The 26,503-nt window shown below is 34.2% G+C and overlaps 1 protein-coding gene across 1 annotated transcript in view; it reads left to right on the forward strand.

Moving 5' to 3' along the window:
• The window catches only part of LOC141492675 (receptor-type tyrosine-protein phosphatase N2-like), a 653,431-nt gene that overhangs the window by 409,583 nt on the left and 217,345 nt on the right, over positions 1-26,503 (forward strand). The window lies entirely within an intron of this gene.

A 26,503-nucleotide genomic window follows, 5' to 3' on the forward strand; every position in this document is an offset into this window, starting at 1 on the left:
TTTTTTCTGTTAAATGTAGAAGTGATATTATTGGTAAAGAAATATAGGAAGGCTAACTCCAATAAATCACTTATTATGATGGACAATGACAGAAGGTTATGAGTACATGAAGAAGTGGTCTGTAGCCATTTTAATTGGTTAAAATGGGCATAGTTCTTTTTTTTTTCAGTTAGAGAAAGAGCACCAGGCAGATTATTAGGTGGCAGGATGGGACAGTGGAAAAAGCATTATTATTAACTAACTACCTGACCATAGATAAGTCACTTAACTTTCCTGAGCTTCAGCTTCCTCATCTGTTAAATGAAGGGGGCTGGCATTCTGAAAAGATATTGGGAGTTATATCTCACTAAATCATACTTAGTCTTTCACTCAGAGATACCACTATTAAAATTATATCCCAGAGATCAGAGACAAAGGAAAAGACCTAATCATACAAAAAATATTTATTCCAGCATTTTTTATTTAATTAAAGTACTGGAAATAAAGCTGGTGCCTATCAATTGGGAGATGTCTTAAGAAATATAGTATATGAACAAAGTAGAATATTCTTCTAATAATGATCTCTATAGAAGAGAGTACAGATTCAGAGAAATGGAAAGACTTGTGTGAACTGGGGCAAAATTAATTGAGCAAAACCAGAATAATTTATATGTAACTGGGTGTGTCTGGACATTCCCAGACATTACTCAGTTATATGATAACTGCAGTAAAGAAAAATAACTTAGGAGGATTTTAAGAACCTAACCCTGTTCAATGACGAAGCAATGTTTCCAAAAGACTCATAATGAAACTTGTTTTCCTAGCTTTGGAAAGAGTGATAGTACATTGTATAGGCCCAGTGAATACATGATTTCCCCTGAAAATCCTTTTTTTTTAAATAATTTACCCTAGGTGACAAAGACAGCAAATGGCAGAACTGAAATTTGAACCCAAGTCCTCTGACTTCTACATAAAACTGCGATGTTGCATTAAATGATTAAGGAGATTAGTACAATAGGAATCAGACTGGAGGTAGATTGTTGTGGGACTGATAGACTAAGTACCTTGGTTTTTTGATATGCACCTCCATGTGAGTACTTCTTTAGGTATCCCTTGATAAATGAATCCACACTTCAACCTTGCAAAGCTAAAGACTGCTTTCAAATGTTCCTTCTTGAGGTGCCTTTTGCACCTTGATTGGAGAGTAAAGCAATTTTTATGGAGTTAGATATAAGGATATGAAATAGTGGAATGATTACAGAGCTTGGTGTTAAAACAACTGAGTTCAGATCCTAGCTCTGATACCTTAATAGCTGTGTGACCTTTGGCAAATCATAAAATCTTCTATTTTGGAGGAAATCAGGAGTTTCAGTTTCTGTCTCTGCAAAATAAGAATTATAACTGTGTATTGCCTAGTGTTCTTCTCACTTGATACCATGAATTCTAAAATAACATGATCTCTTTCTCAAAGGTTCTCTTCATTTCCATCATTTCCAATTCTCTAACCATTAGAGCTAGTTTTTGTTAGTTTCAATATCTTATTTCAGCCATTTTGAGTTATCTGCTTATATTTCCTTGAGCTATCCATGCCCTTTGAGTCTATCTATCTTTCTTTTGAGGATATTGAATCATTACTGTATTTTTCCCTCATGAAATGAGAACCACAGCAAGCCCAGTTCAACAGACATTAAGTACCTACTACATACCCTCAGGTTCTGTTTTGGATAGTGGGAATATAAAGATTAAAAAAAATAAAATCATCCTTGTCTGAATAGTTTAGATAACCTATCATTATTATAGTTTGCCTCTGTGCTAGCTTTGTTCTCTGAACCAGTAGCCCATCATGCATTACTTTCTTTGTTAAATCTGTAATTCACCCTTACAATGCCACTTTTGTTTCCATCTCCCTTGATTTTCACTTAATTCTCTATCATGCTTTTCCATTTAGGTTCTTGAAATCTTCGCATAGATCTACATTTTTTATCTTTCCCTGCTATTTCTTCCATTTTAATATGTTTATTTTTGTCAGAATATTTCCCGTCTGTTGCTGATTTTAACTATCAATATAATGTCATCATATCTTGTTAGTACCTAAGAAATCATATTAATTTCCTTATGTTGAATTCCCAGATTCCTTTTTTAAAACTCATATTCTTGACCACCAGTATATAGGAGAAATCGGGGCCATAATCTGTCTTAGATCTTCCCATTTATTTACTCCTGTCAATTACTTGGTTCTTCTATATATCTTAAAAATGTCTCTATTTCCAAATATTATCAAAGTTCTGTATGATAAGTGAAATTTTGATCAATATAAGTAATTATTATTATGTTGTTATCTTTTTTGAGCGGAGGAGTGGGGAAGGTCTCATGCTGCATATCAAGCCTACTGTGAAACCAGCATTTCACAAAATTCTTAATGAATGAATGAATTAGCCATAATCAAAATCAACACAGTCAAACATCACTCAGGGATTAGATACCTTGTGTAGTGTGACAACCCAGTACAACTGGACAATGCTGGTGGGATAGAAAGCCTCTTCCCAGAATCATGTATTTGTCACTATCCCAAAATATTTATGTCTGTGCTGTTTCAGCTTAGTATGATATATATTTTACTTCATCCTTTTTTATTAGTCTGATCAATTTATTTTTAATCTTTCTTGGTGATGATTTGTAGTAGTCTTCCATACAATATCTGCCTGAATTTCAGGTCTTCTGAATTTTCTATTTAAATTTTTTTTATTTATCTCTCTTCTCTCATTTATCTGATTTATTTATATTCTTTCAGCATTTTCTTCCATTTGTTTTGAGAAAATGGCAGAGAATGAGTGGGGTGGGGCAATGAATAGCAGACCATAGCCATCTTATTTATTCTTTTTTCCTCCTACTCCTTTCTCTTAGGCTTCTCACCTCCTCTTCCATCTTTTTTGTTTTTGCTTGCTGACTGTCATTCAAAATGCTGTACTAGCAGAAGTTAATCTCAGGAGATTTGAGGAAAAATCCTGTGAAGGCAGCTCTTCTCGGGTGTTTTCAGCTATCAAAATGTCCAGAGAATATTGACCTAACATGGACACGCAATTGCAGGCTCTGCCTGCCATTGTGTTTGCATTGGATATTATCACATCTGGAATAGAGAGAAAATGCAAATTCAACCTAGAAATCTTTCTTTATCCATAATTATCCACCAAAAGCACTATTTTCCAAGTTTCTTAATGCTTGTGAAACCTTATTCTCAGCAAAAAATAAAGTGGTTAGGGCCAAAGTCTCAATTTGAAATACTCAGGTAGAGTTCTCCTAAATTTTCCTCTACCTAAAATATGGACCCAATGAAGTATATGGACTCAATGAAGTATATATTGAACATTGCCAAATAACCCTTCCCCCCAAAATGATACCATTTTTAGAATACTAAGGACATGGAATGAGGAACTTCTGGAGTTACAGAGTAGGTCAATACCTTCTGGGTGGCTCAAAATCTTAGAAAATTTCTTAGAGAGTTTGAACAATTTGCTTGAAGTCACGAAGCCAATTCCTGTAAGAAGTAGGTCTCAAACCAGACCGTTCTGGCTTATTGGCCAGTTCTTTATTGTATTGCTTCACACTCAAAAGTACTACAAATCTTTAGCCCATCATTAATTCACGCGAATAAATTTTTAAATAATGGCAAACAGTCTTCCTGACTTTCTCCCAAACCAAAACGTGTACTCCTGTCCATTTAAAGATTGTGAAATATAATATTTCAAATGATGAAAATTATATAACCTGATTTGAACTTGAAAACTTGTAAAGCTAATGTCATTGTAGTATCAAATGCATTTGACTTAAAAATAATGCTTTGATTTGTGCTTCTGCAAAAAAAAATAAATAAAATGAAACTTTGGGTTTCTTATTGTGAATTAGAATCATTTGTTATCTGTCAAGTGGCTGGCTGCTGGGCTAATTAGGGAAAATAGTTTTTGCAGCCATGGTCACAGATAGGTGGTACAATGAATAGAGAGCTGGACTTGGAGTCAGAATATCCTGTATTCAGATTTGTCCTCAGACACTAACTAGCTGTGTGAATTTGGGCATCTCACTTAACTTCTGTTTGCCTTAGTTTCCTCATCTATGAAACAAGTCTAATAATAATTTATAACCCCCACAGTTGATGTGAGGATCAGATGATGTAATATTTATAAAGCACAGTGCCAGACAAATAAAATAAGTGATATTTAAATGTTTAGAGATGATGATGATGATGATGATACAAGAAAGGAGTGAAAGGTATAATCTGAGTGGTCCATATACCATAGCACTAAGGAAAAACAAAAACAAAATCTATAAATGAGCTGAATATAAGATAGGCAGCATAGTACAATGGTAAGTATTCTAGATTGGGAATCAGGAGACCCAAGGTTAAATTTAAGCCATTAGAATAGAGTAACCTTGGGTAAGTCACTGCACTTCTCTGTCACTCAGTACAGTTATCTGTGAAATGAGGGAGTTGACTTAAACTTAAATGAACTCTACAGCCCCCACAACAATAAATCCTCTGAGTCATACTTAGATTCCATTGAGACTCTTCCATGATGTCCTATTTAAAAATAAGTAATTTGGCATAATTATCCTAAAGGAGCTGGCAGTTCTCAATGACATAGATAGTAGTATTTCTGCACTCATACACGACCTCAGGAACATCAGTCTTTGCCTTCAAGAAGCTTACATTCTATCATCTTTGACAAGTGTAGACTGATTTGATAGATCTCTACCTAGATAATTGGAAATGGCATTCTCTGAACCCAAAAGGAGCTTCCGGTGCACTTTGTTGATTCGTGGATTCATAATGCAGTTTGGCATGTGATTTCTTCAGATCACAAACCTTGTATACCTTCTCCCAGGAAAAGTTGCTAAGCTTAGGTGAGTGCTCTTTGGAAGACTGTTTTTGTTTGGTTTTATTTTTCCAGAGAATCAAGTGAAACTTATTAAAACACAAATATTCCAGCTGCTCTTAAAGATGTTTTCACTTTTCAAATGAGTGATTCTCTCAAATCAATCTGTGGACTTTTAGAAAGGGGGGGGGGGTCCTATAGATGCTGGATGAAGAATCTTTAAACTACATTGATAAATTTAAAAGTCAAAAGAACTTGATGTGAGAATTACCCACCATTTGAATTATGTATTCCTCTATTCTCTACCATTGGAGCAAATGTTTGAGCATTCCTTGTGATAGCTTTGATGTGTCACTGACAAACTCTGTTAATCTTCCATTTTGTAGCTGAAGTTATTTTGTTCAGTGTTTTTGAGAGGATTTTGTAAGGGCTTATAATTAATAGACTGTAATGACCCTTTGTCTCCCTGTACCACACCACATGTCCAATTCCCATGACAGTGTATAGATTTGAAACAGGACCATTATACTGAATTTTATCTTGATAAAGGTTTTTAAAAATACACAATGTAAGAAAAGACAATAGACAAAGCAAAAGAAATTGAATACTAATGAGCTTAATTGTCCTTATTATATGTGCCTAACAGGGCAGGCAAATCCCCATATATTTATTGTGGGATGTCTTTCTTCTTCCCAAACCTCCTTGCTTTTTTTAGGGAACATCAAATTCCATCTCCTATTTTTTCCCTAAAACTCCTTTTATATATGTAGGGTCCTGAGTTAACCATGTTAATAATCTTTCAGAATATCCAATAATCTAGACCTTTAGGGAATTTTCCAAAAGGCCCATGTTTATTTAATCTATCTAATAGAAACACATCAGGGTCAACTAGCCCAACCTTCTCTTTCAAAGACTTCATTTGTTTTCTGGTTTACACCAGTCTACAAAAGAAGCCCAACCGATCTTGCCAGGTCCTTTCCCCGTGAACCCCAAGTAGAGATTAATTCCATGGCTCCTGACTTCTTAATTCCAAATTAATTTGACGGTCACTCTATTGATAGCAGTAATAGTCATTCTATAATTTTACCTAAATAGTCACTAAATTCAGTTGACACCATGAAAGCTAAATAATCCATAAGTATCTGAAAGCCCGCTGTGCCCTTTCTATCTTCCCCAGCCCTCTGGTTTCTATCTAAATCGATATCTGTGTACTGCTGAGATGACCCGCAGCCTGCTGTGCCACTGGCATACACAAGCACTTACATGTTTTTAGGCAGCCAAAAGGGCCTTCAAGAAAGCTGCTTCCCTTCTGCATTGTCGCTGCCTTTGAAGCTGCCTATTAATTGTCAATAAAAACTGCTACCTCTATTACAAAAGGAATTGAAAGTGAAAATAAAACCCAGACAATGGAAAATAAACTGAAGAGCAAATCCCGCTCTGGATTTAAATTGGCTGTTCTAGCTTGTTAATCCATAAGGCCCAGCATTGGGAGCATGACTTGATTCTTTTCTTAGCATTTGCTTCCTGATCTTTGTGTCAATTATGATACAAAGCCTTCTCACAACATGCTGAGTCCTTTTTAGAAGGGTTTTGATTATTTTCTGTTCAATAATTTGGGTCTTTCCATCTTGTCTTATTTGTTGATACTCTGCTCATTAGTTGAATCGAGACATAGAAATACCATGTTTCCCCAAAGAGGATTTCTATGATATATGTGTGTGTGTATGTGTGTATATATCTGTGTGTGAATATATGTGTGTGCATACACATGTGTATAATAAATGTGTGCATATATACATTATACACACATAAATGTGCATGTACCTATATATGTGTAGACATTTACATGTATACTACAGCTCACTATAGACACATAATATAACATGTGGTTATATTGTATGTCATATTATAGATATATTTATGTATAATCATATGTTCACAATATTTTTGTGAGTTTGTGTATTATATTTGCTAAACTAAGGTGAAGTTACTTGATCCCTGTTTTGTATGGTATTAGAACTATTACTGCTTAACAAATTACATTCCAGAAAATCTATTAGGCCAAAAAAAAATGAATGGAGCTATACCACTTAGAGTCTCAAATACGAACACCATTCTCTGAGGGGTGAGGATATAAAAGGAAGAAAGGAGAAATGAAGGGTAAAGAGGAGAGGAAAGAGAAGGGATGGTGGAAAAGGGATGGAAAAGAATGGAAAGGAGTAGAAGAGAAGGGAAGGGGATGGGAAGAGAGGGGAGACAGGAAAGGGAAGGGACAGGAGAGAGGAAGGCTAGGGGAAAGGATAAACAATATATTGGTTGAGGAAGACCTTAAAAACATCAGCAGAAATTATGATAATTATAGGAAGGGATCTTAATATCAAATTTTAAAGGTCACAAGTCAGTTTAGTAGCAATGCCAGTCTTTTCTTTTCTCACCCAAACTCAGATTCCAATTGTCAGCTGTCATGTGGCAAGGCAATATGTCACCATTTTATAAGTGGACATGTGGCCAATTGCAACATTGCTCTAAATTTTGACCCAATTACCACATGGCAGGTCAACTTCTTCATCTTTCCCTGTGATGAAAAGTGGCAACTCCATCTTCTTTTGAAATGATGTTCTTCTCATCTGTGCTCTTGAAGTACAGAACATTTGTCATACTCAAAGGTCAATCAATATCCAAAACAGCACAGAACATTTCTTTCTCTGTTCATGTTTGCTAAAAACTATTATCCAAGCATTTGCCTCTCTATTTCTGGACATCCCAATCATTGTGACTTGGCTACCCACCTGATCCGATCTGAAAAAGAGACCCTGCAACAAAGAGTTCTTGCTGGCTTCTCTAAATGATCTTGATAGAAGTTGAAGATTTTAATATTCATTAAAAAAAGAAACACCAGAATGTCATTTTCCTATATAAGCATCAAACATATTTTCACCCCCTTTCCCTTTAAGAATCTCTAACAATATTAAATTTATTTTCTTTCAAGCTATCAGACCTAAAATACTATTTGGTTTCATTAATTCAATAATATTCAATAAGAATTTATTTAAAATCTACTGGGTCGATAGCACTTTTCTAAATTCTATAGAACATATATAAGATATAGAAAATAGGGTTACTGCCCCAGAAGAGTTTTTAACATTGTTAAAATTAGCATTTAACATTCAACATTTCAACATTTAACATGACCTACATAAATATATACATTTGTTTACATACGTATACTTATACATATATATATATGTGTGTGTGTCTGTATAGGTGGGTAGGTATGTGCATATATATATATATGTATATGTATGTATATATACATATATATGCATCCTGACAGCTACTCCTTATACCTACACATACACATAAATATATATATACATATATATTAATACATATATATATATATACAGAGAGAGAGAGATAAATAAAATTTTTTTAAAAATCAAATTAGTTCAGAATGACTAGGACTTCAGGTTGCTGAATTCAGAAGACACTAATTATGATTGCAAAATTTTGGCAACTGATAAAAAATAAAAGTGTATCTACTTAATTAGGAAGAACAATTATTTAAAATATTAAGTTTACTTTGACTTTTCCCCCCTCTTTTTTATTCACTGTTATAAGGGAATATTCTTTAAGAAGAAGGAAGACAAATAGAATGAGAAACGGGGTATATAAAATTTAAAACAAATTTATTGGAGTTTTAATGATTTGAATTCAAATTTACTTTTTATGAAAATATATGTACATGAATATATGCATGTAGGTATGTATACATAAAGTTTATAGTTTCCTAATGAAAAATAGGTAACATTGGAAAATGAAAAGAATAATAGGAGAAATAATTCCAGAGGCTGACAAAAAAAATGGGGAAGTAGTCAGTTGAAGAGAATAGGGATGTTGAGGCTGAAACATTTTTTTCTCTAGACTCAGAGGAATACAGAGACATTTTGGGCTTCTTTTTTTAATGGTCTTCACAGCAGAATTATAGGTACCTAGATGGCACCGTGAAATATCAGAGCATAAACTGAACTGGAAGTCCAGTCATAGGCAACAATAAAAAGACAGGTGTGTCTTATGGATAGTTTGGACTAGTTATCATATTAACTAACATATATGATGTTTGACTGCTATACACTTAACATATACAGGCAAGTAGTGAAAGTCACAAAAGAAAAGTTCTTTGTCTTAGTATATTAGACAATGGCTGCTCCATGCCATTATGTATTTGGGGGTCATCATCTAAATTTTTTTGTCATGATTACCTAGACCTAAGGAATAGAAATGTTCATAGTCTTCAAGGATACTAATGAAGACTATGTAACTTTTATATCCTGGATATAGAAACCAAGATATGTGAACTCCATTTATGGAGGAGCACCTCCATGCTGCTGCTTATTTCTAGAAATCCATTTTGGAGATGAATATGTTCCAGAGAAATATAACGTAAAGAATTCCTGCTTTTGGTTGTATGCTGATTGAAGGAGCTTTCCTTTGTTTCCCAAGTTGCAAACAATATATTCAGCACATGGGTTATGTTCATTCAATAAAATAAGACTTGATGTAGTCAAAAACACTAGTTATATGGCATTCCAGACTACATATGAGGTTCTTTTGTCCCTCTTTGACCTTCAGAAGCTAAACCAAAATGTGTCAAAGTGCCCTGCTCTCCCTCCCCTCTAGGAATCTATTTTGAGGAAGGGTTCAGATCAACCATCCTTCATTCTTCTGATTTTAACCATCATGGTGCCACATAGATACTTCTCTTCCCCCCCCCACTTCCACTTTTCAGCTCTTTTTTATTTGTTTACTTCTCCAAATAGAAGGCAATAGTTTTTTTTCCTTTCCTTCTCTATATTTGTGAATTTGTCTCTCCTTTCTTCTCTCTCCCCTCTCCTTTTTTCTTTTCTCCCTCCCTCCCTGCCTGCCTTCCTTACTTCCTCCTTCCTTCCTACCTTCCTTCCTTCCTTTCTTTCTTTTTTATTTTTATTGTGAATACTTTTAAGGTTGGAAGATAGTAAATTTCTCTCTTAATATTAATAATTATTAATTCTTATTAAATCCTTTTTGACTTTACTTTGAGGCTCTCTGCTTACAAGCTGCCAATAAACTTGCCTGATTGAATAAACTAAGGAAATTACAAACTCAGAGTCGGTAAAAACCTCAGAAGCAGTTAATCCTGTACTTATCACAGTTGAGTAAGGATTCCACTCTCTAATATATATAATGAAATGGACAATGCAAAGATAAAATTGAAGTCAAAAGTTTCTAGTTTTTCGAATGGCTAGTGGATCATTCTACAGACTCAGTATGAAGACCTTTAAAAATGGATTTTACTTTCTTGAGTAAAGGGTCAGAATCATGTCAAGTTCAGTGACATAAATTTAAGTTTTTAATATGTTCTCTAAAAAAGTTCAGAAAGATTCCCCTATTCTCTATTAATTAGAAGGCAATCAAATCTCCTGAGGAGTGGGATTCTCTCCTCTGATTAGGATCCCTGAAAAGCACAAGTTAATCTGTTTTTCACATGTATATACCTACACATTCTCCTTTAGCATAGAGTTGTTCCTCTTATGTTTTTTTTTTGTTTGCTTCTTCCTTTAGTGGCACCAAGATGACCACATTCTATCCAGATAGGACTCATTGGAGAATTTCCTTTTATTTATGTCAGTGCATTGTTACAGAAAAAACACTGATTTAGGAATCAGACTATGGCATAATCCAATCTCTCTTGTTTATTATGTGTGACCTCAAGATTTCAAAATTCTGATGGAACAGGATGATCCAGAATACTAGACTAGGAAGGACCAGAAAATCTATCATTTAGATTAGACAACTAACTTCTCAGTTTACCCATTTCTAAAATGAGATGAGTTAGACGATCATTAAAGTTCCTTCCAACTTTAATATTCTGTGACTTTTATAAGTTATTGCTTTGAAATTCTTACATGAAACATGACTATCATCAATCTGTTAAATAGTAAGGCAGGAAACATTGAAAACACTCAGTTGGCATTTGAGAAAGGGAAACCAAAGTGTAAGAAGGTCCTGATGATCTTATCCCTGCCTCCAACCTCTCACTCTCCCTAATTTAGATTCTCTTTCAAATAACCTCGTCTATAAACCACTTCCACCTTAAACCATTAGACTACATCTGGACCCATATAAGATAATTCCAAAAGAATATGCATGAACTAGTTATAAGGATAGGATAGGCATAGGATTTATAACCATATGCTTGTTGTTCATCCTTTTTTCTCATAGAGGACCCATGACATCATGAGGGTATTAGTTTGACTGGTAAATGAATTGGATTTAAGTGAGGTAGAGCTGTGCAAAGTCATGTCTCATTCGCTCCTCCAGAATCACAAGAGTCCAGTAGTAAGATATGCCTATATCAATTATATACCAATTATCAATGTTCCAGGATGACATCCCTTTGAAATCTAGATAAGATTTGATTGTCATGCTATCAAGGAAAGTCCTAACTATAGATCCATGTGAAATTTTCTTCTTTTACATTCAAGTAATGTTGACTTATAGACTCAAAGGATACAATTCTGTATATGACCTAGGAAGTGAAATGATAACCCTAGCATCTCCTACAATTATTTGCCAAAATATTTTCCTATATCTCTTTTCTTCAGGAATCTTAAAGTACAAGACTTTATTTAATCTGCCTGCCTCCCATGAAAACAAAACAAAATAGAACAGCAGCAAGAAAGGTTCAGTTGCTCATTGCTTTGTAGTCTTTAGTGTCATCAAATAGAATAGTGTGTAATTGTCCATTGGTCCTTATTTTTTTTCATTTTCCTCTCTCTTACAATTTTGATTCAAGGCTTTCAAACTTGTTATCCGTTATAATTACTGTAACTTGAATTCCATCCAAATCTTTCCTAATACCTGCTGTGTTCTAACAAAGTAAATACAGCCATTTAAAACCTTAGAAGCCAAGAGATGTCAACAGTTGGAGGGAATTCAGAGAAAAGCAAGGGAAATGATTAAGAGGCTGGAAGGATTTATTTGTGAGAAAAGAGTAAAAGAACTAAATATTTTTGGCTTGGCTATGCAATGACTAAGGGAGGGATGTAAGGGTCTCCAAGAATTTGAAGTTTAGAAATATGGTGAAAGAAAAATGATTTTAAAGGTGGGAGAGAGAATTTAATTATGGCATTGCATTTTTAAAAAGGAGAAAAAAATAGATTGATGATCAAAGAAACAGTTTTTTAATTCTCATATAGAGTTGCTTAAACATATGCTAGTCTACAGAAGATACAGTAAGGGAAGAAGTGAACTAAGAGAGTAGAAGTCAGAAAGTATTAATAAATACCTAGTATAGGTTAGCTACTCTACATATTGGGAATACAAAGAAAGGCCAAAATGAAATAGCAATCCCTGCTCTTGAAGAATTCACATTGTAGTAGATGAGAAGGATGGGATAATGGAAAGGATACTAGACTGCTGGACTTGGTGGTCAGAAAACAGGTTCATTTCCTTTTGACTCTAGCTGTATGATTTAGAAACAATTTAGTAAATTCCTGTGAGATCCCATTTTAACATGTGTAAAAAATAGATAATTGCATTTCTACAATATCTCATGTGATGACTTTAAGGATGTTCCTTTGTAAATTGTAAACCATATATATATATATATATATATATATATATATATATATATATATATATATATAACCATTTGCATAAACATTTATATACTAATCTTTCATAAATCAATATTATCTACTGTCTGACCTAGAGAGGTATTAACATTATGAAAAGGAGGTTACTTCAATGGTCAGACATCCATTGAATTTTTTTCTCAGTTCCTGAAAGTTCCATGAATGCAAGTTCAAGTCATATTTGCTTATTATAGACCAGTAAAATGCCACACCTATGGGTCTCCCAAAATGGATGCAACCCTCAAAGGACCAGAGAATCAAGGATTTTAAAGTGGAAGGTGTAGTCTAGAAATCATCTTATAAAACCTCTTCATTTTGCACAACATCCCAGTGAGTTTCATGGTTGTTCATGGTTGCCTTTGTTCAGTCATTTTTAAATCATGTTTGACTATTTGTTTATTTTTTATATTATTGTTGTTATCGTTTTAGCAAAGATATTGGAGTGGTTTTTCTATTTCATTCTCCACTTCATTTTACTGAGCAAACTGAGGCATAGAAGGATAAATAACTTACTTAGGGTACCCATCTAGTAAGCAAAGCTAATAACTTGCCTAGGGTCACCCATCTAGTAAGCAAGTGAGATCAGATTTGAATTCAGGTCTTCATCTCCAGACCCAGCTTTCTATTCCCCTGCTCTTCTATTAAGTTACATAAGTAGAAAATAGCAGAGTCAATATTTGGATTCCATATCTCCAACTCCAGATCCAGTATTCTTTCCAGGATTCCAGGTTTTTTTTCTTTTTTTAAAATGTACTTATTTATTTTCATCCATGTGCACATGTATATTTTTAAGCTACAAAATTTTCTCCCACCCCCCTCCCCTCAGCAGTGAACAGTCAGGTTAGCATTGTACATACATATTTTGATAAACATGTTTACAAATTAGTAATTTTTGGTAAAAAGATTAGGATTAAGAGAAAGGGATAATTTTTATAAAGTGTTCTTCAGATTCTGAAGGGTTGGGGGTTTTTTTGTATATATTTTGTTTTGTTTTTCTTCCTTTGGATGGGGATAATATAGTTCATAGCCAGTCTAATACAGTTGTCCTAGCTCTGTGGACTGCTAGGAGGAGCTGTTTCCATCAAGGTTGTTCATCTCACAATGTTCTTGTTGTGTATGTATGTGTGTGTGTATGTGTGTGTATATGTATACATATATATATGTATATATATATGCATATACATACATATATATATATATATATATATATATATATATGTATATTTCTCTTGGTTCTACTCCCTTCACTCAGCATCAAATCCTGCAAGTCATTACATGCTTCTCTAGAGGCAGACCATTTATGGTTTCTTATAGAACAATAGTATTCCACAGTATTCGCATACCATTACTTGTTCATCCATTCCCCAATTGTTGGGCATCCCCTCAATTTCCAATTATTTGTCACTATAAAAAGAACTGCTGTGAATATTTTGTAACATGTAGCACTTTACCCTTTTTTAAAATAATTTCTTCTGGATATCGACCTAGAAATGGAATTGCTGGGTCAAAGGGTATGAACAGTTTTATTGCTCTTTGGACATAGCTCCATATCGCTCCCCATAAAGGTTGGATCCATTCACAACTCCACCGGCAATGCATCAATGTCCCAATCCTCCCATAACCTCTCCAATATTGATCATTTTCCCTTTTTCTCATCTTGTCCAATCTGATAGGTGTAAGATGATACTTCATTGTTGTTTTAATTTGCATTTCTCTAATCAATAATGATTTGGAGCATTTTTTCATATGATTTTATATATATAGCTTTAATTTCTTCGTTTGAAAACTGTCTGTTCACACCCTTTGACCCAGGATTCCATGTTAAGATAATTTTTTTCTAAAAAAAATTGACCAGTTTTAGAAGATGTGATCTTTTATTCTAATATTCTTCCATCTTCTTATTACTTTCAGTGCATATACAAAGTAAGGTGCAAAGTAAGAATTTGTTGATTTACTTTTCACTGTCCTCACCTCATAGCTGTGTGTCTTGGAGGAAAGACCCTATGAAAATCCAGAAAACAAATGAATACAGCAACAAATTAGACTCTCTGCTTTGCAGGCATATTATCTTGCTCCATTAACTGCCTCCATTAAGTTGTCCAGCATGATCACTCAAATCCTGATTATTCTTTCACCATATTGACATTTGTGTCCACTCCCTATATAACTTTGGTACTTTCTGTCAGCTAGCTGTTTTTCTTGTGTTATCATGTGTCCATTCTGGGAACTAGCTAAATACAAGTCTCATTAGCTTAGCAAAAATTTGTATTCTGGAAACCCTTGACATATTATCATATGTCAACTATTGATACTATCTTCTCTAAATAAAATGGTACCAATTCTAGATTTAGATTATAGATTTGGAGTGACCCAAAAGCAATAATACTTAATTTACAGATGAAGAAATGAGGCCTATATATGTAAAGTATCTTGCCTAAGGATAACTTGATTTTCTCTAAAGAAATGATGGTGCTTTATATGTCATAATATGTTAAAGATGAATTCAAATGTAAAATTAGTTCATTTGGTTACTTTGAAAAACAAGCCCGTTGGGATGATTTCCTAAATCAGTTTTGTTTATTTTTAAATCCTCTGCTGTAGTGAAGTAGAAAGGGTTCTAATGAAGTGCCTGATCCTTTTCCAAGTCAATAAACATTTTTAAAGCACTCTACCACACCTATAGGTCTCCCAAAATGGATGCAACCTTCAAAGAACCAGAAAATCAAGAATTTATAAGTGGAAAGTGTACCTCAGAGATCACCTTATAAAACCTCTTCATTTTACACTATATCTAAGCCTTGTACTAAGCACTGAAAATGCACATATAAGCTAAAAGAAAGATGATTCCTTCCCTCAAGTAACTTAACTTCTAGTGGGGAAGATGGCATATATTAAGAAAGAGGAGAGGAGTCACAAAAAGGCAGGGGTAAGAAAGAAGTGAGGGGCTAGTGATGAACTGAGAGGAATGAGGGAGTGAACATATCTAGCCTGGAACCATACCTTAAAATGGAGATTCCATAATGAACAAATGAAAAGAGTAAATGATATTGGAAGACCGATCTTATAGAGTGAGAAAGAATCAGGGATGGAGTGAATTTCTAGAATGAGAAAGTTCCTGGAACAAGAGGCAGCATGCTCAGTTTTTTTTCTGCTTTCTACATTGTATGATCAAAATTGTTAATTAGTAGATTGGGATGATGTGAACAAAAACACCACTCAGTATGGCACTGACAGAGCTTCTGAGAAGACACAAGACATAGTCCCCACAAATCATTTTCTCTTTGACTGATATTTTCTGAAATACAATTTCCCTTTAAGATTTTCTGAAATAACTTTCAGTATCAAAAGTACATCACTTGTAGTTCACTTTAAGAATTCCCATTTATTTAAACAAACAAACAAAATGACCTTGAACACACTCTCTGTTCAGAGCACTATGCAAGGATGGTCTATATTTGCTCCTTAGTTTTTTGGGGTTTTTTTGGGTTTTGTTTTGTTTTTAGATTTTTGCGAGGCAATGGGGTTAAGTGACTTGCTCAAGGCCATACAGTTAGGTAATTATTAAGTGTCTGAGGTCAAATTTGAACTCAGGTCCTCCTGACTCCAGGGCTGGTACACCACCTAGCCACCCCGCTCCTCAGTTTTTTGAGATAACTGTTCTTCAGTCAATATGAAATGCCCACAATGTGTGCCGAGAACACACACACAAAAAAGGCAAAAGACAGTCCCAGTTGAATGGGCTGTGTCTTCAGTAAGCTTGCCCTTGACTGCTCTTTTCTGTTGAAGTATGTATATAGAGTCAGATTCAGATCACACTTTTCTTTAGATAAATACTGTCATTCTATTAGTATCTCAATCCTAGATTTTTTACTTCTAATTGTTTTTTTTTCCATCAGGAGCCACGTGTGGCTCAGTCTCTTCTCTGTAGTTATTCAAAGGCAATCTTTTTTTACTGCAACCAATATGAAGTTCAAATTGCTTAAGGCAAAGATAATAGTATTACACACATCAGTCTTCTGTCACATCTATCTAGTTGGTTGATTAATATGAACTTACAAACAGTTGCAAAGAACACAGTGCCTAGCCTGGATTAATAATTTTGATTTCTGCAGTGCAAATGGTGACATCTTACCTTGCTTCTTGTGCTTTATTTAACTTGCTAAGATATCCCTCATGCCTTTTGGGGAATGTTATACTTCAAATTTCAGGGGTACTCATTAATTCTAGATATGCCAGATCTCAAAAGGTTTACCTAGGAGGTATATAAACCAATCAGTGCTGCCATATGCTATTCTCTGAGATTTGCTAGAATTTTCATCAGGAAGGAGAACAGGACCCTCTTTGCTTGATCCTCTATTTCTCAATGTCCAACATATTTCCTTTCCACAAAAGTTCAGGGAGTCTGAGCATAGGCAATTGAGATTTTACTATGCTCTTCCCTAGATTAGTAAGGGAGGTTCCAAGCTGCTTGAAAGCTGTTAAAAGAGATAATACTGTAAACATATTTCTTGCTCATTGATTTAAAAATAGAACTTTTCTTCGTATTTCCAGCTGGAAAAATTGTCACTAATTTCTCATGACCCTTCCTTCTCCATGAGAAATACAATATATTTTAGTTTGAATTAATTGTATGTTTCAGGGTATCCTGATGTTCTTTAAAATAAAACACTCATTTGCATATTTTAACCCTTCCCTGCAAATAAATCACAAAAGTACAACCCTATCTTCAGCTGGAGCATTCGTTCACATTATTAACCTGATTTATGTGGAAATTATTTTTATGTTATTCCCCACCCCCCATGACACTTTCTTTTTTCCTTCTTTAGAATTAGAAGGTTATACCAAGTGCTGTGTTTTGCTTTCCTGAAAAGATTTATGGACTGTTTTAATACAGATTAGTGAAAGCGCAATACCAAAGCACTGTAGGTGGTGAGACTCAGTTATCATGTGTATGATTAGTTTCACCTTGTAGCTGTGTCTCCGAAAATGCAATTAACAGTTTCATATTCAGCATAGCTAGCTTTTATTCCTGCTGCATGGTGTGCAACATTTGCATCATAAAAAAACTAATTGGTAAACACAGTCTTGCCAGCTTCTCTGCAATTCACCCAATTCTCTTAACGTTAATTGGCTCAGCTTCAACACACATTGGATGGGTTTTCAAAGGCTGCCGCAGATTAGAGAGCTCGCGAGCACTTGTGTTTCACAGAACTGACTCTAAGGAGACTCAGGGAAAAAAAAATATATTTTAAATTAATGCTGAATACAGGCAGCCTCTCTTGTCCAATCGTTGCTATGGAAACTGTTTTGTCTACTAATCTGATAGCAGTGTGTATGTTTATTGGTACACATCTCTAATGACCTTCAGAGACTAACTCAGTTGGAGAGGACTCTTCTACCACTGTGGTCAGAGGCAATGGCTAAGTGATTACATCCTAAGCTCAGTTGTTGTTGCTTGTAGTGAACTCTCTTTTTTGCTCTTTATAACTCTCCACCCCTGCCTTTTGCTCCTTCAGCTCATCTAGTCCTTAGCAAACATTGTAAAACCTGTTGTGATGGTTCCAAGCTCCAGATGTGTGTCTGACACTAGGGTGTCAGCTATGTAAAGTTTAAACAACCCACTCAAACTAGAATTGTTGTGCCTTGTGAAATTAGGCACTTTGCCAGTTTTCTGGGTTTGGGATTTCATCACAGAAATCTTTCTCTGGGGTCTTTTGCTCTCCTTTACCTCTTTTGCCCTTCTCTGCTCTGACTCCACCTTGTCTCTCCACATTTACTCATCCCTGCCTCAATAGAGTCAAAGATTGATCCAAAATAGTAGCATATATTTTTAAAAAATAAAAAATATATATTTTTATTTCTTTCTGGGAGAAATAGTATGTCATTTGATTTATTGGTTGTTGGTCTGAATTTAAAATCCATAAGGGAAGCTCTTATTCCTAGAGCTGAGAAAAAGAACCTTATGCTAATCCATGCAATTTGTGTATGTCCATTGAAGATGCCAAATAAGGCTATTACCGACACACTGTCAGTTTCAAAGAACAGCGCCATGTAATATATGAGAAAGGCTACCTGAACTTCTACAGCAACATGGACGAGGTTTTATTAGCCCAGAAGCCTTTCTTTAGTTTTGAGAATCTGTTGACTTCACTTTTAATTACCAGGACTGAATGCATGGATGTTTTTCCATAACCATTTAACACAGGAGCTGTCAGACAATTGAAATAAACAGAAGGATTCGTGATTTGTTTTTGAAATCCTACAGATAACTAGAAGTTGTAGTAGGGAAAGAAAGAGAAAGAGAAAAATGGAGGAAGGGAGAGTCAAAAAAAAGGGGGAGGAGAAATGTCTTAAATTTACTGTTTGCTGCCATAATTAGCTAATTTTTAGAAATGTATCACACTTTATAATAAATAGCAACTAGCAGTATATATCAATATGGATAACACAGATATAGGTTTATATGGGAGCATCATACACAGATGAGGGCAGATGGACAAGATCCATGGAAGAATAAAGAAGTAATATGAGATTTTGGTTAAAACTGAAAGGTACTGTTAGGAGAATAGGGAGTAGTTATTATTGGCAATGCCATTTGACCATATTTATCATAGGTCACACTGTCCAAACACATTTTCAGGGAAGACTTTTGCTCTATAAGTTTTATACTGTGATTCATCTCTAGTCTAGCTAATTCTCTGCCATGAAGTAATAAGAAAAGAAAAGAAATGATATCTCAGAGAAGCATGTAGAAAGTCCCCCAAACAATCAAGTTAGAAGTCTTACAATAAAATAAAACAAACTGAGGCCTTGTGATGTTTATGAGGTGAAGCTCGAGTCCCCAAGTGAACATCTACTGTAGTGACCCAAGAATGAGGTAAGGGGTGGGGGAGAAAAGAAATTGTTCTTCTCCACTCTCAACTCTGGCTAAGTCCACAACCTTGATTTTCCATATACCCCTTGGTATTTGTAAAAGTAATAGAAGTGAAAGGAAAGAAAGGGATGTTGAGGAAGGGAGTAAAATAAATAGATGATAAAGATTTAGGAGTAATTTATACCCAAAAAGAAATGGAGGAATGAAATGAGAGCTCCATAAAGACCAAAGTCCACTGCTTCATAACAAACTTAAAAAGGAGTTTTTCTTTTAACCTTAGGTGAGAAAAGTATTGAGTAAATGGTTTTTTTCTTCTAAATTTGTCTAGTAGATCAATAGATGTAGAAAAAAAGCTTTTGAAAAAATACTACCTTTTCTATTAAAAACATTGGAAAAAATAGGAATAATTGAAGCCCTTTTAAAAATAAGTAGTACTTATCTAAAGCCAAGAGCAAGCATTATCTATAATAAAGATAAACACAAAACCTTCATAATAAAATCAAGAGTAGAGCAGCAGTGTTCATTATCAACTCTATTTTTTATTATATTCAAAATGTCAGTTATAGCCATAAGAAAAGAAAAATAAATTGAAGGAATAAAGATAGCCATTAAGGAAACAAAACCATCACTCTTTGCAAGTATGATGATATACTTAGAGAAACCCTAGAGAATCAACTAAAAAAACTAGTTGACACAATTAATTTTAACAGAGTTATAAAATAAACCCATATAACTTAAAAGGATTTCTATATATTACCAACTAAATTCAGGAGGAAGAATTAGGAAGAAAAATTTTATGCCACATCAAACTCAGTCACTATATGAACATAATTTCAAAACAGTTTTAACATAAAGACATATCTAAACAATTGGGGATATATTAATTGCTCATGGATAGACCATAATATAATAAAAATTACAAGTCCACCTAATTTATTCAGCACCTTGCCAAAAAAACTACTAAAAATTGTTTTGTATTTAGAAAAATAATATAATCTGGAAAGCAAATGGTGAAAGATAGAAAGGAAATCAATGGGGGGAAAATATAAAAGTACCAAATTTCAAGCTCTATAGAACAGAAATCATCAAAACAATCTGATACTGGCTAAGAAATAGAGCAGTGGGTTCAATGGGATAGATTAGAAACAATACTCAGGATTAAATGACCATAGCATTCCAGGGTTCAAAGCTTTAGGGGGATTCTTTTTTTTTAGTTCCAGCTTTGACTCGAGTTTATTTTTAAAAAAAATTGCTAGGACAACTAGAGAGCAATTTGACAAAAACAGTAGGCATCATCCAACATCTTAAGATGAAGTCATGCCACTTATGATTTAGATATAAAGTTTGACATCATGAGCTAATTAAGGAAGCTTGGAAAATTTTACCAGATCTATGGCTAAGGGAAGAATTTATGAACAAATGATAGAAAGAAAAACAGAGTATGTGAAATTAAAAAGGGTTTGCACAAACAAAACCAATACATTCAAAATTAGAAGAAAATTAAGAAACTACAGGAAAATTTTTGCAACAAATTTCTCTGGTAAAGGCCTAATTTCGTGAACATATAGGAAAGCAGACCAAATGTTTTGAAAATATAAACAATCCACCAATTTATAAATGACTAAAGTATATAAGCCAGAAGAAATAAAGGCTATCTATAGTCATATCAAAAATGCTTTAAGCTGCTATTGGTTAAAGAAAGGCAAACTAAAACAACACTTGGGTACCTCCTTATACCTATCAGATTGTTTACCATGACAAAAAGGGAAAATGATAAATGCTGGAAATGATGTGAAAAAATTGAGACACCAATGCACTGTTGGTAGAGTTGTAAACTGCTCCAGCCATTCTGGAAAACATTTTGAAACTATATCCAAAGGGAAATACCACTACTAAGGTTTTGTATTCCAAAGAGATCTAATAAAGGGGGGAAAAGTATCTATAGATGCAAGAATATTTATTGTAACTCTTTTTGTGGTGGCAAAGAATTGGAAATTGATGATACTCTTCAATTGGGGAATGACAGAACAAAATGTGTTGTATGATCATGATGTTTTACTATTGTGTTTAAGAAATGATGAGAAAGATGATTTCAGAAAAAATAGGAAGACCTATATGAACTGATGCAAAGTAGAGAGCAAAATCAAGAGATCATTTTACACAGTAACAGCAATATTATAATAATGATTACATATGAAAAACTTGGTTACTAAAAGACCCATGGTAAAAAATTCTATCCAGCTCCAGAGAAATATCTTATGAACTCTGAAATGCGGATTGAAGTATTTTTTAACTTTCTTCATGTTTCTTGCTTTTTACTACTTTTTTTCTACTTGGTTAATATGAAATGTGGATTGTTTGATTTCAAATATATAATTGATATCATATGTTTGCCTTCTGAATGTGTGGGAGAAAAGTGGATAGAAAAAGAGAATTTGGTACTCTCCACATTTTTAAGTGAAGTTAAAAATGAAAAATGAAATATATAATTAAATAAACTTCTCCAGTAGCAATCTGGTACTTCTTAAAAACATGATGATGGTGATGATAATGATCACAATAGCATATTACAGTAACAATTACAATAATAGTCTATAGCACTTTTAAAAAAACGATGTTTTTAATGTACATTGCCATAGCAGAAATTCAGTCTCCAAGGTATGTGTAATGAAAAACATTCAAAATAAAAAAAGAACTGGTAGGAGTAAGCAAAATCATGTTGGAATAGATTGAGGTACTTATCTATGTTATGCCATCGGATACCAGAATTTTCCCAAAGATCCTTTATTGAACTAGTAGATAATGACTCTATATTCCAATGTTTTTATCTGCTATCCCCCTTTTCCCCCAAATAGTTATTTTAATCACTTATGAGATACCCTGTATTGTCAGTATGCTAGGATCTACAACATTCTTTGAATAGCAACATAACAAGTCTTGAACTATTCATTTTTTATAATCTTTTGCTCTTAATAGATGATTAGTTCAACTCCTTTTATAATAATACATTTCCTGGATGAAATCTTCAAATTCTTTTTGCAAGTGTTATTCGCCTCATTTTGAAGGATCAAAAGCTGTAAGTGACCGACCCAGTCATGAAGCTAATATTGAAGCTAGGCCTTGAGATCAGTTTCATTTCAAATCCATTGCTCTTTTCATTGTACTACAATACCAACTACTCTGGTTTCTTCAGAACTGACTCAAACAGCTTTAGAGGGTTTGTAGAGATTTGCTACAGTAGAAAGGGTCCAAGGAATTATTCTGAGAGTAATCATTTATGGAATTGGTTTCCCTCCTAGGAAACACACTGCCCGCTTGACCATCACAGTGCAGAAGGTTTTAGGCATAAGGCATTTTCCCTCTCTTTAGGTCTTCAGTTTTATGTGTCACCACACCCATCCTCAACTGCTTAAAAAAATCATAAAGTAGTGGGAAGGCTCTCCAGAGATTTTGATAGCTTACTCATCTAAGCTCCACTGTACTGTGAAAAATAAGAGCCCAAGGTTACAATGGGAAATGCAAGGTATGATTCAAAGCAGTGAGCTGATAGGCTCTACATTTCTTATAAGTTCCAACTTTGTGAATGGCATTTGTCCTCAGCCTCCCTAGCCACTTTGTGCTCCCTTTCCACCCCCTTGATCTGCCCCCCTCCACACACGTAGCTTTACCAGGTCCCATTCTGAGTTACTGAGACTAAGGAATCTTATGATGATATGTATGGTTCCAAGTGAAGCCGAAGGTGTGAATTGTAAGAGAGTTAAGCAAGCCTAGGATCCTTGCAGTAGGATAACAATGGAAGTTGATCCATTTCTTTTAGATTGTCAAGAGAGGGACTGTGTCAGGGAGTGGGGAAGGAAGCTGTCAGAATGTTCAAAGAGAAGGTCCAGGGAGGAAGAAAAAGAAGCAGGGCTAAGGAAGCAGAAGGTGGAAAAATCAGTAAAAAAATAGGTTAAAAAAATGCATGCACTGGTCAGGGCAGTGGCTTGCATGCCTCAAATCTAGAATTCCATAATCATGAGTTCTTTGAAAAAAAAGTGACGTGTTCTATTTTTTATCATCTTCAGGTCCCAACAGATTCCTCTTTCCATTTCCTAGCCATCCTTTTCAACAAAGAATAAAAAAGGGTGAAAGTTCAGCAAAATTAAATAGCACACTGACAAAAATCTGACATTATATACAGTTCCACATCCATTGTCTCTTTCTACAAAGAAAGAAATTATTTATAAACATTTTAATATCATCTTTGGATCCCACATTACATTGAGACACCATTTCCTTTTTGATTTTTTTTTTTGGTTTTTCCTCATTTTAGTCATTGAATCTATTTTTCTCTGGTTCTGTCTACTTTTCATCAGATCATCTAAGTCCCTCCCATGCTTTTCCATGTGTCTTTTGAGGCTAAAATGATATTGCCTTACTTTCTAGTACCACACTTCTTTTAATCATTTCCTCCCCTTGATGGGCATCTGTGAGCAGTTCTTATGATCTAGAACCATGCCTACACATGTCTCTGGAATTCATCTACTCTTGTGTCAATGTAGGGTCTAGAGAGTTTTGCTCTAAAATGAATCCACATTTAATGGAAGACTTTCCCTGTTCTTCCTCAACAAATCCTAATAATTTGGCCAGTTTTGAAAAAAAATTGCATTCCCATAATGGAGAGGCTATTATTTTACTTCTCTAGTATTATAGACTTGAAGTTAGATTTCCATTAATTATTTTTAAAAAGACAGATGATCTGAGAACTAGGACCTATCCCAATTTGAACAAGTCAATTGTTTATTTCTCCTAAGTACAAGATTGTTTTCATATTCATAATGAACATATTTTCTTCTCTTGTATGAATATCCAAAACTTGGGTCATAGTGTAATGAGTTTGCACTATATATCATATCCCTCAAAATTCCTGAAGTGGTTTTATTCTTTTTATAAGAATGATTCTGACTTGTTCCTTTCCATACCCTGAATCATCAGACACCTCAAATAAAGGATTTGATGAGAGGGACCTCAGAAAGCACTCAGAATGCACCTAAGTGATCACTAATAAAGATTACAGCAAACTGCTAAAAGGTTTTTATAACCATTACCTTTCTGTAAGAGTTGTTTAATTGATATTAATTTTATCATAAAAGGAGCATAGCTCTAGAAATGGAAACAACCTCAGAGGTCATATAGTTCAACACATTCACTTTTTCACATAAGGAAACAGGCTCAGTGAGCATAAGTAATTGACTCTAGGTTATTCAGGCAGGAATTATCTCAGAAGGGATTAGAACTCAGGTTCTCTGACTTCACAGCCATTACTTCCATCTGGAATCTTTGAATTAGTGAGATTGGGTCTTCTTTAACAGAACAAGCAAAATATGAGATATAATCCTTACTCTGCTTTTTCCTATTTTCTTTTGGTCTGGACATGAGATTTCATTGTTGTAGGGTGCTTCCAGTGAGGGAAATTCCTCTATCAAAACTGATAAGTTCTGTGAATTAGAGTCTTAAAGAGTTAACTAAAGTCACTGAGTGAGTTGCCCAGAGTCATATCAAAGCTTAAACCCAATTCTTCCTGACTCTCAAGTTAACTCTTTATCTTCCACACCATGATGTCTTTCATTGTTTCTAAAATGAATTTTTGAGTACTATTTTTCTTTCTTGCTTTATAATTGTTCATTTCCTTTTCTTTATACTGTACAACTTCTGCATACATAATATTTAAGATTCACAGAATACTTGCTGTACAATACTCTTGTTAGATAAATAAAAAGTATATTATAATCTTCATGGGGAAGGCGAGGTCCTAAGAAAAATAAATGACTTTTCTCTGGTCACATAAGTGCTAGAGTAAGATTTTGAAACTAGATATGTTGAAATCAAGTGATGAAAGAATGAAGTCATCATTCTTTTCTTTACACCATCCTTCTTCTCTGTCATTTCATTTTTAAAACTTGAATATTCTTTCCCTGACTTGGTTTGAAATTAAATCAACAAGCAGCTAATTATTTTTTGCTAGATACCTATGCTATGCACTGAAGCTACAAAGATGACGATAATGATGGCGATGATGTTGGCAGCATTTCTATAAGATTTTAAGATTTGCATAGAACTTGATAAAAATTTCACAAATGAGTTCCTTCCTCCAAGTTTTATAGTCTATCAGAATGGTAAAAATATAAGCCATATGAGGAAATTCCCTTTGTTGATGTCTAGGGACCTTTTGCATCCTAAACATTCAATGGTCCTTTGCTTTTGTGGAGTTACTATGTATGGCATGATGATTTTTTTTTTAGGTTTCTTGTTCTGTGGTACTCCCACAGCTTGAATAGATGCTTTGGCAGAAAAGGAACTAGAGTGTCACTGAGTTGACATATGGCAGTGGTGCTTTTTAAATCTGTCAGTGAAGGATTGAAAAATAAATATAAATATAACAAAGAGGGGAATTCCTACCAAATGATGGCAATAATTGTAAGATGTAGATTTTTGTATCTGACAGCATTCCTTTGTAAATCACTTCATCTTCATATATTTATGCAACAATGGGCTAGAATGCAACAGTATTTCAAAATCTGTCAGGGAGAAGTTGTTCTATGATCTTGATTTTAGAGTCTTGTTCTCCTTTCTTAGTAACCAGAGGGAAAAAGGAAATTTTTACCTAAGGAAAACCATCTTCCACCCCATCCCACATATTTAATTAAAAACTAAAAAATAAAACTTTCGCTTACTTTAGGTGTCACTTACTAATAATACTACCCATATTCATTAGAATACTTTAGATTATGAACCTCTCCTATTGAGAGTAGAGGCAGTCTTTTGCCTTCAATTGTATCTAGTAGACACGTAATAAATGTTGATTGATTCTGACTGATACTTCACAAAGCATTGCATTCTCAAAATTGTTAGGCATTCAGTGAAGTGAATCCTTACTTCAGAACAAGAAAATATTTCCTGAAATAGATACATTCAAGGCCCATCATGATCCCACTCAATTAAGGATGAAAGAAAATTTAGCTTTAAAATGGATAAGCTTTAGAAAGTAGAAGCATATGTCCTATGTCCATGACCTGCAGAACCAATTCCCATCATGTTCTTTTAAAAAAATACATTTATCTAGA

Source organism: Macrotis lagotis, chromosome 7 (genome assembly GCF_037893015.1).
Source record: "Macrotis lagotis isolate mMagLag1 chromosome 7, bilby.v1.9.chrom.fasta, whole genome shotgun sequence".
NCBI lineage: Eukaryota > Metazoa > Chordata > Mammalia > Peramelemorphia > Peramelidae > Macrotis > Macrotis lagotis.